Source organism: Protopterus annectens, chromosome 6.part1 (genome assembly GCF_019279795.1).
Source record: "Protopterus annectens isolate FY-2018-M chromosome 6.part1, PAN1.0, whole genome shotgun sequence".
Classification (NCBI taxonomy): domain Eukaryota; kingdom Metazoa; phylum Chordata; order Ceratodontiformes; family Protopteridae; genus Protopterus; species Protopterus annectens.
In genome coordinates this window covers 42,639,152-42,653,622 of record NC_056738.1, presented here as the reverse complement: position 1 = coordinate 42,653,622, position 14,471 = coordinate 42,639,152, and positions in this window count along the sequence as shown.

The window sequence follows — 14,471 nt, the reverse complement described above, 5'->3', positions numbered from 1 at the left end:
GCCTTCAAGAAGACACCAGAAGGAAGAAGGGAGTCATTCTTGTTATAGTAATCTGTGAGCGCATGTGTGCGAGAGAGATATGCAGATGCTCAGAGGGAGAGAGAGAGATGCACTTAAAGAGACTGCACCCTAACTATATGGGAACACATTGAAAGTACTCAGTGTGAACTTTTGTTAAGCCATAAAAGTTTTTTATTTTGGGAAGAACCTGCAAATTTTATATTTTTATATAATAAACCAACCCATTTTTAAGACTGTGTTTTTGCTGCCTTTAAATTTTCTGCTACATATATTATATATACATATATATTAGGTTCACTACTAAATATCGAAATTCCACAATCCTGAGACTCTAAATACAGACACACAGAATCTTGAGATTGCGGAATCTCGAAAAAAAAAAAACTACAACACAAAACCAACAGTAATAACGTTTGTGGCATGTTTCTTTACTCAAGTACAGACAAATGATAATCTGAATGTTCTGAAGCATCCCATTTTAGAAAGACTATTCATTGTAAGTAATATTCACTCTACTTTTTCCTTACTCTGTTGATGCCTGGGACTCCAGTGTGACTAAATTCCCACTGTTTGACAAAACTGCAAAATTCCTGGTTCATAAGTTGCGGACCATTATCTTTTACCACTTCATCAGGAGAACCATGTCTCAAAAAAGACCACTACTAATAACAATGGTATAAACTGTGTTTCCTTATAACTGCAAAGCATCTGGAAACTTACAGGAGTAATCCACATACAAAAGATAATGTACATCCCTGTAGTGGAGCAACTCATCTCCCACTTTCATCCAAGGAAGTTTTGAAATTTCATGTAGTACTATTTCCTCCTTCTGATTTTGATTTATATACATATTACAGACATAACTTTGCACAATTGCACTATTAGTTCAATCCGTTCAGCCATTCTAGACTAGGAATATCAATAGCCCTTACTTTATTTGCACTTAGTAATTCCAAAATGTTATTCATGTATTTTATTAAACATAACTTCATACAGATGACTAGAAATAATGTCCCTTACTTTTACACAATGAACCTTGTACACAGATAAGTTCACATTTGTATAGAAAGTTAACATGAGTGATTGGATGAAGTAATCTGGCATTGTCTGTCCACCCATTAATTATTACATTACTACACAGGTGTAGCTCAAAGTCTCCTTATGATGATTCCAGGTTCTTCTAGCTTTTTGGTGTCTATAGGCAGCAAAACAATTAGAGAACTTCCAGATCTTTCTCCTTTGTCTTTCTTATAATGCTATACTCAGGGTTTAAGTTATAAGCATTAACCGTCCTGATTTATAATGAACTTGCAAATCATATTTAGCCAAGACAATAACATTCACTGAAGTCTTTTTGGATATTTATGAAAAGATGTCTTGAATATATTTTGAAGCAGCTTGCAATCTGATTCCACAGAGGTTCTTTTATCACAAACATAGTAATGGATTTTTTTTATGTCCAAATGCCTGGTGATCCTCAAGCTTCATCATTAATAGGTCCTCCTTCATTTGATGAATGGGAGTCGATAACGTAATCCATCATGTATGCAACTAGTGTTTTTTTTTCTAATGTGGTGGTTGAAGTGTGCACCTGTATTACCACAGGGGTATTTTATGCTCTCTCCATGGTGTGTTCTTGTTACCACATGTATACATGCCCTGGATAACCCCCCGCTACTGGCTTGGGATCACCAAACCAACATCCCCTAATGCTAGGATCACAGTGAATGTGCAAAACTCCAGTGTCATGGGAACATTCAGCTGACTGGAACCAACAACATCCTTTTACTGGATGGGCAAGCTAGTGTAAATCACTCACACATACCCTCCCCATTCTTCCCATGCCTGAGACATTAATTGGTCTTGGGTTGTAGTTGGGGCTTTATCCTTCTATGCCAAACAGCAGTGTAGAGTCATGGAATTTTGATTATCAGAAAACTATAGCCAACATTTCCTTTTCAATCTAAGTACATCATGTCTTCAGCTTCAGTCAAAGCTCTTGATTAATATGCTATTGGTCTGCCTTCTTGCAGTAGAAATACCCCTTGCCCTTATTGATTTGCATCTACTTGCAGAATAATAAGTTGCACTACATCATAGAATTTCAGTGCTGGACCTTCCATGACTAACCTCATTAAACATTTCAAAGCTTTTCTCTTATTCCACTGACCAAAACCAAGGTACCATTATATCTGACAAATATGGAATTAACTTGGGAAAACATTGCATTATATCAAGGGATACTACTTTTGAGGCTTTTGCATATCTACACTTGCTCTGATTTAATCTGGATCAGGTATGTGATAATCAACAGTCAAACTATATCCTGCGCACTTCAGACCTGATACATAGATTTGAAATATGTTTTCATCTTCAAGCCTTTTTACCTCAATCTAGTAAGCAGTTTAATGAGATGCAAACTCATCTCTTGCTTCATAGAACTTCAGAACAGAAGATCACTACTTATACTAACAACACCTTCCAGATCTTCAAACATCTATGATACTGCTCCTTGAAAGTGGAGCTGATATGATTCCAAAAGACAGTTTAAGAAATACATACCTGCCTAAAAGATTATTAAAGGTGTACAGCTTTGAGCTGGTTTCATTTAGTACAATCTGTCAGGATTCTTTGTTAACATCAATCACACATAAGAAACTAGCATGAAGCATAATGGCAACTACTTCAACTGTTTGACATTTATACCATCCTGTTTTGATCTGTTTATTTAAGTCTTTAGCATATATGCATGTTCAAACAAAGTCCAAAGAAAAGCTGGCTCAGGCAGATCTACAGTAAAACTACAATTTATTGAACTTTAATAAAAACAAAATAAAAAAGATAAGCACTTTCGTTCACTTCATATGAACTTCATCAGATAAACCTATACTAACAGATAGGTATACTACCTATTTAACATCTGTAAACCTACACTTGCATGCAAACACATATCTCTTGTTAGTTTATTTTTTTTCTCTCCATTAGTTTAGTTTATTTTTCTTTCTCTCCTTCTATACAGTGGAAGCCACCATTTTTTTTTAGCAATCACAAACTTGCATACCTACAAATATCTCCCGTTAGATTTCTTACTGTCCTGTTTAAAGGCTAGAAAGCTGAAATTAACAACTGTGAAATGTAGTGCACTACTCTTGTTTGCCAAACATTACTTAATCTGGATGAGTATAGATAAACAGTACTGCACCTATCTAGTTCAACCATCAAGATATCCTTATTAACTCTCTCTCTCCCCCTAGTGAAACAAGCACATAGTAAGTTTGACTACTGCTGCTGCTGCACAAGTTATCATGTCCAACTACCTAAAGAACTTGCACAGCTGAATTTCACCTGCAGTTGCAAAAGTTTACAAGGAACAAATACACTGAGTTAAATCTATGTAAGGCAATTTCCAAGACTCAAACTAATAACTTAATTTATTAAGTCATGCACTAGTGTGTTCTGTTTGTAGTGTTGAATCTGCTGGAAGGATATCCCCACCCCCACTTACTCACACTCACAGGCCTTTTACTGCTGAAGGTGAAGCTACATTAATACTTCAGCATATTTTACTCTTATCAGTGTAATATATCCCTGGAAAGACATTGAAAAGCCCATAACTATAAAATTTGATGCTGTGACTCGAGTCATGTATTTAGAGTTCAGTCACCCTGTCTTTGTATCCATGAACATTCTACCTCAATGATTGTTTATGGTGGTAAACCACCTTGGGGGGTACTTCCCGCTCTGTTCGATTGGCTCACTCTACTCCTCTACCCTTCCCCATATCCCACCCACCCCAGCACCCCTACTCATATCCCAAGCAAACCACTCCCATTCATTGCTATGATCCAATTATATACAACTCTACCTTCTCCATACCCGCATTTCATTTACATCTTACCTTCTTTTATTTAACAAAACGTATCTGCTTTCCCTTACATCCATCACCTTGAATTCTCATCCCCCCTACTATAATTCTTTGCATCGTGCACTACTTCACCATCACAATACAATCACCACCTGAAACTGTCTTACATTAACCCCAGGCTTACCACCTTCTCTTCTACTATACACACAAACTAACACTGGACCATAATCAGTCACATCTCCCCCACCCCTCCTTATCACAAACCACAAGACAAAACAACTAACTACATTGTCAGAGCCCACTCTGAAGTCAAACATTTCCAACCTTACCTTCAGCTGCACACATATCACAAGATAACAATCTCTATTTACACATGATATTACATTCTAACATATAAATACCACTTTTACTATTTTTAAACCCACTATCACAGTTGACATGCTCCTCCTAACCTGTCTAGCTTCTTTACTCTTAACCTCACTACACCTATATCTTCGCTTACCCTCACACACCAATACACAACCTCCTCCAATCATCACCCCAATAAACAACACAGCTTCTCACATATCTTCTCCCAGCTTTTCCCTATACTCTCCCATATTATTCAAGCCACAAATTGGCCACATCGCCTCCTATGAAACCACACTTGACATCATCACCTAGGAATAAAAAACACTTCCAATGGTACTCATTCCTCATGACCTATCTACTCAAATGTGGAGACATGCATCTTAAACCTGGCTCACCCTCTAATCCTAACCACAAAAGTAACCCCAAAGATTTAAACATACTTACACTGAATCTTAGAAGTATATGTAATAAAATAGCTCCACTGCATGCCTGGATTGATCAAAATAAACCTGACATACTAGCCCTTACAGAAACATGGCTACACCTTAATGTAAAAGACTCAGAAATAATACCTCCAAACTTTGCAATAACCAGAAGAGATGGATTTTAAAAAATGGGTGGGGAGGGATAGCCCTTCTGTATCCTTCTACAAGCAACATCACACCCTACACCAGCAATATACCCATGTTTTCCAATGCTGAAGTACTAATCTCTTTTTGAACCTCAACATATCAAAAATAATTTGCATAATAGTAATATATACCCCACCAGGTAACACTATGCCAGTGTTGGAAAATATTTTATCCTGGACATCCCAAAAAATAAACCTCGAAATAATAATCTTAGGAGATGTAAATGTAGATTGGCAAACCATAGCTTCCAATCCCCCTAAAAATAGTATAAATCTGTATGTCTTTTCTCAGCTTATCAATACTCCAACAAGATACAGCAAAGATCTTACCTGCTAATCCACCCTAGACTGGATCCTAGTATCCCACCCTGCCAATTGCCCCTCTTCCGGTACATTGTCTAGCTGCATCAGCAATCATCTGCCAGCTTATTCACTTAGAACAAACTCCCAACAGCTAAGAGTACACACTGTAAAATCGGTTAGGAACTCAACTCATTTTTGTCAGCATAAATTCAACAATCTCCTATATGAAATAGACTGGACACCCCTTAAACAACTACCCCTTAATGATGCTGTGCTATTCTTTAATATTACCTTCCTTTACATAATTAATACCCTCTCTCCCATTCATATGAAAATAATCAAAAAGAACTCAGTGTCATGGCTCTCTAAGGAATGTAAACACCTGATGAAGCAAAAGGCCCTAGCCTGGAAAACCTGGAAACTAAACAAAGATGAACAAAATCATGTCAACTTCAAAACACTAAGTAACAAAGTGATAAAACTAATCAACAGAGATAAGAAGTCATGTTATTCCCAGCTTCAACTCCAACATAAAATCAACTCCAATAAATTTTGGCACTCCATATCTCCTCTAAATTAACCCTGGAACAAATAGAGAGTGCACCCTATCACCTGATACCCCTCCATCACAAATAGCCAACAACTTTAACAAGCACTTCATAAAATCAATATCAGACCTACTAACTAATACCCCTAATGTCGGACCCCACCAACTTTCAGCCTATTTAGACACCAACCCCAGACCATCAACTACTTCTAACCCTGTCATTAATAGTCCCCCTACTCAACAAAATGTCATACAAACCCCATTCTCATTTCAGCCCATACCCACTGACACCATTAAGAAACTGCTACAAAAACTAAAACCCTGTTCTACCTCAGCTGATAATCTTCCATCACACTACCTCAAACTGGCTGCTAATTCAATTGCCTATCCAATCAGGTCTATATCAGAACACTGAATGATTAAAATCACGAACGCTCTAAAGAGCAAAAATGCCGGACCTCAAAGTGCTTTTTATGAGATTACAGTACAGTGAAAATTGGAATATTTGCCATTTCCTCACTGTAATGCAATCTCAGAGTTGGAATATATATTTAGTGGGTGGGTGGTTGCAGCCCCCCTCAATAATGAGTTTGAGGTCCGGCATTTTCACTCTTTAGAGCGTTCACGATTTTAATCATTCCAAGTTCTGATATAGACCCTACCCAATCAGTATCCTTATAAATAGGTCTTTAACTGAATCACAAGTACCTACCACACGGAAACAATCTCACAATACCCCCATCCACAAAGGAGGCAACACTTTTGATCCATCCAATTTCTGTCCTATATCCATCTTGTCACCCATATCCAAAATTCTCAAGAGAGGTATCCATCAGCAGGTAATGCAATATCTATTGCAAAACAATCTTTTAACCAAAACCCAACATGGCTTCCGACCCAGCCACAGCACAGCTACAGCCCTATTACCTTTTACAAACACCATGAACAAGGCCACAGATGCAGGATGCTATACAGCCCCAGTATTCCTTGATCTCTCCAAGGCCTTTGACACAGTGTCAATATTACTACTGAACACACTGTCTAACTTAGGCTTCTCACATAACACAGTAATATGGTTTCAGAGCTACTTCAAGGATTGTAAACAAGTAGTGAAATGGTCTAATGAACTCTCACCCTTTCTCCACAACCCTGCTGGAGTTCCTCAAGGCTCCATCCTAGGAACCCTACTCTTCAACATTTTTACAAACAACCTTCACACTTCCTCTCACCCCTGGACCATCATTCAGCACACTGATGATTCCACCATAATCTGTACTGCTCAATCACTACCAGAACTACTTTTAAAAACTCAACAGTCCTTTACTGCAGTTGAATCCTGGCTAAGAAATGCCCAACTCTTTCTTAATCCAAAGAAGACAAAACTAGTACTCTTTCATCCCCAAAACACCTCCACTGTCACTGATCATTTTAACATCCTTGCATCTGACAAAACTGTCATAGAAATAGTGCAGGAAACCAAACTTCTAGGAGTTATTGACAATAAACTTTCATTCAACCCCCATATACAGCAAAATATAACGAAAACTCATCAAAAACTGGGGACTTTTATATAGAAACAAACATTTCCTTACTGCAGCAACCAAAACTACCCTTGCAAAACATTTTTACTTCCTTCCCTTATTTACGGTGCCCCTATCCTAACTAACTTACAAACGTCTACCGTAAGCAAGATGGAACAGTGCTATAACAAAGTTGCAAAGTTTGCCACAAACTCTAAATATCACACACACCATTGTAAACCACTCTTAGAATTAAAATGGCTTGAACTCCCCAACCAACTTGCCTTTATTCAGCTATCCACCTTGCACAACCTTATTTTCAAGCCTATGGCCTGTCCTGCACTAGCTAATCTAGCCACACCTTACACACCAAATCGATTCCTATGATCAGAAGACAAAAAGCTCATCTATCTCAAAACTCTCCGTATTCCTACTCTGTATCTGTACTTTGGAATTCACTACTTCTAGCTACCAGGTCTATGCCTGGCCTAACCCATTTCAAAGCCTATTTAAAAAAATCATCTCAAAAATACATGGCTCTGCTCCTGCATAAAGTCTGCCTAATGCTCAGCTCTTCCTCTTCTTCCACTCTAGCCTAATCCTCCTCTTTTGTTACATTTCAATCCTTCACAGTCTGCAAGATCCTAAGGCTGTTCTAACTCCTTCTCTGTTCCTATACCATATCTTTAAGCTACTGCTCATGCTGTATTGCCTCTATTCTTTTTTAACGCTCTCACTATCTTTTTAACTCTCTCAAACTGCCTTTTTGTATCACTAACTTTCTGGCCATTATTTTCCTAACTGAAACTAACATTCTATTTTTTTTCTTCACGTACTATAGCAGTCAGTGTCACACACTGCACTACTTACGTACTATTTGTGGACTGTTATGATGCTGTTTATCCATTCAGTCAGTCTAGTTTGATTCACAATCACGCCTGCTAACTCAATGTGCTTTAAGTAGTGCTGAGGTCTATCCTTGAGTGCAATTGGAACTACTCTTGGAGCATGCATGACTGATACAGCATCAGAGAAAATGATACTCTCCCTGAACACAACCTAAACCAGTAGACATATTGGATTATCTTTCTACTAGTTCATCAGCATAAGGTGCATATTCACCTGTTTATGAATTCATTAATTCTAAGCGATGTACTTATACTGTTACTGGTAAATTTAACTGACTTGGTAGTACATTTGCTAGTCAAGTCAGTATTGTAGTTGCTAGTAGTCCATTCTGCTGAGTTTTATGAATATGAAAATTGTTACAAGGTATTACATGAGTATACAAACCGTACTTCGTTTGTTTTGAGTCAATGGACTTGATACTACATAAGTATGGAAACTGTAGTGCATTTTTTTGAGTCAATGGACTTGAATATTATTTAACAATGTTTATACCTTTAAACAAGCTAAACTTTATGAAGACAGTCAATCAGTAGATGTTGGAATAAAAAGGCGGATTCCAAGGACAATGATCACATCACTCTGCCTAAATTATAACAGCTGAAAAGCTTGTTTAATCCCGCCTCTACAAATGTCCGTATCTCCAAATGTTACACTGTTGCACTTCATATACAAAAGCAACATTTCAGCTATTGACTTCTTACAGTACATTTTTTGAATAAGTAATATTTTTCTCAACTGAAAGTTATACAGAAATATATATTAAAACACTAGGTTAGATAAGTATACAGTGCTGATATTATGGAGGTGGAACAAATGAAGACTTTGTTCTGGGTCCAGATGCAGAGGAGGGTGCATTGCTTTTTTTTTTTTCAGAGATTGGTAGTGTTACTATCTCTGCTGCTCCATACTTTTTTTTTGAAGATCAGCCACTCCAGTACTTCTAGTACTGCATACCTGCTTAAAACATTGGGGTAGGGGGAACACTATCAGTCTTTTTTTTTTTAGATTAGTGGCTGTTTAGTACTTATTCCATCTTTGGAATACATTGAATTAAAGAAAAATGCAAATGTTAACGTAGATAATTATGTGTGCTTCTTGTCATAGTACTTCCTTGCTTCATGTGTGTCCATAACATGCTGACACAGTTCAAGGGAGGTAAGTAGTAGTTAAGAAAAAATGGTGGTGGTGTAGGAGAGGAGTTGCAATATCAGTGAAGAGATCAATTTAATTATAATTTACAATCTATGATTTTCAATTATTGGGGAACAGCTCCAGTCTTGGCTTTTTCCTCCTGACTGCCATCCCAAAGAGGAAAAAAAAACAGTTTGTCAGATAAGGCTAGGATCCTTACTGTTGCAATAAGCAAAGTTATTTTTTTTCTTTGGGAAGACACAAGATCATATCTGTGGTTTGGTGGCAAGATGAGGAGAATGTATGCAGCTAAGACCAAGTTACCAAGTTAAACTATGTTACTGTATCCAGTTATTCTTTCACTTTGTATCATACAAATAACACCAAACAGGTGGTACAGATTCAAGTAAGGTGGCCGTCTTTGAGGTAGGAGTGAGGAGGCATGACTGACAGCAACAATATGAAATTATATTACTGAGGCCGTTTTCTCTTTCACTTTCATCTCAATTTAATATGAAAGGTACTCACAAGGTCTTTTTCAGGGGGTCTAGTAAAGCAAGCTGTGTGTAAAAGTGCAGGAAGACAGGATCGCTATTGAATGATTATTATAAGGCTTCCCAAGTTGCAGAATAAGAGCAACAAGATGAACTATATCACTATAATTATTATTTATTTCACTTTCTTCACAGAAAATATTGAAAGCTAGCTCTGAGGCATAGAGGGATACAGCTCTGATTATGCCCCAGGTGATCAGAGTTGAACTAACAGCAAAGGCAATTGTGGGAGTTGGGGGGGTGATGAGAGTTCACCTGCTCATCTTTCTTTGGGCTGGTAGTGCAGGAGTGTGCTATGAACATGTAGGTGAAGTATGATAACTCTTTAGTGTCATGCAGTTTGGTTAGATAAATGTTGGGGGACAATTACTTGAAGGGCACATCACCAGATAGGTGGCTATGTCTCCCTCAAAGTGCCATTTTGCAAGCCCACCATGATGTCAGCCCAGCACATTAACAGGGGGAAAGACAAAGAGCAAAAAAAAAAAAAACAAAAACCCTGTTTTTTAATTTCTCCAAATCACTTGGGTTTCTAATACCATGATGGGAAAGGACCCCATTCCTAAGTCAAAGTATGATTAAAGTTCATGAAATTACTATTGTTGCAATCTTTGATGTCAGCAAATGTCTGGCCACATTATTATGCCTTTCAGTATACAGTCCTTCTGCCATTAGTAAGTCACAACCAGCAACAAGGTGTGTGACTCTTTCCAATTCTGTTTTACAAAACCTGCATTTGTCTGTTTCACCCATATGCTCAATGGACTTTGTAAACTAACTTGTACGTAGCCCACTATCTTGAGTCACCAATATTCATCTTTCATCTCTTGGTTTGAATTTGCCTCTCCTTAACTATTCCTGCATTCGATCCAGATCAACAAGGTTCTTCCAGAAGTTTTCTATACTTACAACTATACTTATGCATTTTCCACATTTCTTGCCTTCTCATCTGATCCTTCACCTTATATTCTTTCTTTTGTTTTTTGGCACATTCAGTTGCTGCCTGATTTTTGTCTACTTCTGGTTTAATTTCCATTTCTTCTTGATGCTGATATGCTTCTGCGAGACTAAACTTTCACTACTTTTGAGTCTTGTGAGGTCAGCAGATATGTGTGCAGTCCCACGATTGCTGATCTATATTTGTAATCAATTTCAAGGGGGCCCATGCCTCTTTAAAAACGGGGAATATATAATCTTGGTATGCACTGATTTTTATAAATCATTTGGTGAGCATGAAGCATTCTTCTTGTTTTCCTGTCTAATCTATCCAACAAGTTTTGGGGCCAGTCAATTACTCCCAAACTGTAAGTTAGGATAGTTAGACATAAGCTGTGGTGTGTGCTGTAAATACTGTCATCTGTAGTGTGTAACACTAGATAGGTAGGGGTTCTAATTTCACTCAGGTCCACATGCTGTGTTTGTGTGTGCATCCCCCTGTGAAATAAATGTGATCGCCACACTGATTAGACAGAGGTGGAGTTTTGCAGTATTTTGGGAGGTTGGTAAAATGGGTAAGGTGTTTACCATACAGACACAAGGCGCAGGGTTGGATTTTTACATGGGGTAACTGGCTAGGCTTAAAATGGCCCACAATGGCAGTTAGCCTACTAATAATCTAAGAACCTATAAACCTATGGAAGAGCAAATTGGTTTATAGCTTGAATTTTGTTCCTAGATGTCAATGTTGTTTTCGGAATTAATTTAAGTCTTCTAAAATACTCCTTACTAAGTTTTATTTGCATTTGTTCATGTTTTATTGTTGATCCTCTCCTTAACCATTCCTGCATTTGATCAGTGTATTCCCTGGTGTATAACAGCATATATGATCCTGCATGCATTTTAGCTCCATTGTGCTTCTTTTACCATTTCCTTTCCATGATTGATGGCCTCAGATGAGGAGGTAATACTGATTAAACATGACATTCTTCCATTCCCTATTCTGCCCATGCAAAGGGTTGCACTAGGATTAGGAGGTCAGGTACTCTACGAGGGAATGCCAGATAGTGGATAGTCATCTTGGGGGTACTTAAATTGAAACAAAAGCAAGCACTGCAGGTGCACCCAGAAGGTTGCTATCTTTTGGGGGTTTGGGTAAGAAGGCATGCTGTGTGTATATGCATCTGACAGCAACAAAATGAAACATATTATTGTGGCCAGTTGTTCTCCGAGTTGCATCCCAATCTAATTATTGCTATTTGTTAATGGGGTGATGGGATGGTCAGCTGGTCCCTTTTTAGGGTTGCCACCTGTCTTTCTTTGTGAGGGACAGTCCCACTTTGGGCATATGTGCCCTGTGAAAAAAACTAAAAAATGGCAAACGTCCTGACATTTTAAGACAAAATATATCCCCTGGGATTCCGGATACTGGCTAAGGCTCTAGCCACCCCTATAGTGCCTTTTTAGGCATGGTTCAAATGACAAATTCACCACCGTAACAGGTACAAGTCAAGTAGAATCTGAGGGTATTGCTACTCAAAGCTAGAAGTCTAAACCTCAAAATGCACACACTCAAGGCACTCCTTAAAATAGAGACGATCGACATCTGTGCAGTGACAGAGACCTGGTTCAAGGCTCCAGAGAGTACCCTTGCATTACCAGGCTATAATTCATACCACACTTTTCGGCCACCTAACCTGGACTGAAACACTAAAGGCGGAGGCGTGTCCATATTCATTAAGGATATCCACACCTCCAGGCTAGTTGCTCAGCATAATGCATCTGAGATTATCCAAGTGCAACTAACTCTGGGCAACACAGCAATCCAAATTGTAGCTTGCTACAGATCCCCCACCATGCCCCAGGATTCCCACTCTTCATTTCTTGATACACTGGAAAATATTCGGTACAACTTAACACCCTAATAATGGGCGATTTCAACTACCCCACCATTAACTTGGAAAACTAATCATGTTCTAACTCTTGTGCTCAATGTTTTCTGGAATTCATAAATTCCAATTCCTTGGATCAACTTATCCACACCCCCACCAGGGGCAGCAATATCCTAGACCTGGTTATTACCAACATGGGCAACTGGTGCCCCATACCAGAGGTCAATTCCTCATTAGTCAGATCCGACCACAAGATAATCACCCTAGACATCCACCCCCCCCCCCCAATTAGGGAAACCACAGTAAAAAAAGATGCTATCCTCCAAAAAAAGGAAGCAAATCTGGTGGTCCCCTGTCATAAACAAACTGTATAACAGAAGAAACTGTTGCAAAAAAGAGTAAAATCCCATGATTGGAGAAACTCCCTGGTCAGCCTCAGTAAGAAGCTGAGATCCCTCATAAAATTCTCCAAAGCTAGTTACGAAAACAAAATTGCCACTGACTCTAAAGACAACCACAAAGCATTCTATAGCTATGTCAAGAATCTCAATGGCAACACTCAGATCTGCTCTGAGTTGCAGCACAATGGCACTAAATATACAGAAGCAACTGATATTGCCAACATCCTGGCAGATAGGTTCAGTGCTAACTTTACCCCCCTGTCATCCCCTAAAGGGCCCATCTCTATACCAGAAGAATGCAAAGTTCCTGTAATCACAGCCGCACAGGTAAAAAACACACTATCCAAAGCCAAGAACACAGCATCCATGGGACCTGACAACATCCCAGGCTGTGTTCTACCTGAGCTACAGAACGAACTGGCACCCCACCTAAGTACCATGTTCAATCATAGCCTCACCTCAGGCTATGTGCCCAATGAATGGCACACAGTGACAAGTTATCCCACTCCACAAAGGTGGAGCCACCACAGACCCCGGAAACTACCGCCCCATTAGCCTAATGAGCCTAGTCTGCAAGGCTATGGAACGTATCATCATGGAACTTATAAACAATGACATTGGTAATCTCCAAACTCAGGACCCCACCCAGTTCGGGTTTGTAAAAGGCAGATCATGTCTCCTAAACCTGATAGACTTCTTTGAAGCAGTCAACAAAGCCGTAGATGAGGGTAAGGTGGTTCACACAGCCTATCTAGATCTCGCCAAGGCTTTCAACACCATCCCCCACTCTGGAATTATAGATAAACTCACTAAACTAGGTATAAATCCCTATGTCACACGATGGGTTGCCAACTGGCTCACTGACAAAACCCACACTGTGAAAGTAGCAGACTCCAAATCCAACTTCAGACCAGTGACAAGTGGAGTACTACAGGGTTCAGTCCTTGGTCCTCTCCTGTTTGATATCTACTTCTCTGAAGTACAGGCTAACACAGAAGGTCTTTGGCTAATGAAGTTCGCAGATGACTGCAAACTAGGAGCCATAATCAAAACTCCAAAAGATGTGGACATCCTACAAAAGGGCCTCGCTGAGACAGATGCCTGGTGTCAAAGCCATGGCCTCAAGCTCAATGCCAAAAAGTGCATTGTCATCCCTTTTGGTAAAACCTCTGTACCCATAAACTACCACATAGGCGGTAGTCTACTTAACACCGAAAGTGCGATGAGACCATGGGACACAGGTGGACAGTAGTCTCTCCTTTGATAATCACATCGCCACAGTAGTCAGGAAATCCTTCTACATGGCACACCTCATCACAAAAGGTTTCTCATACAGGAAAAAAGAGGTCATTGTTCTCCTCTACTCGTCTCTCATTAGACCCATTATAGAGTACAATGCCCCTTTTGGTA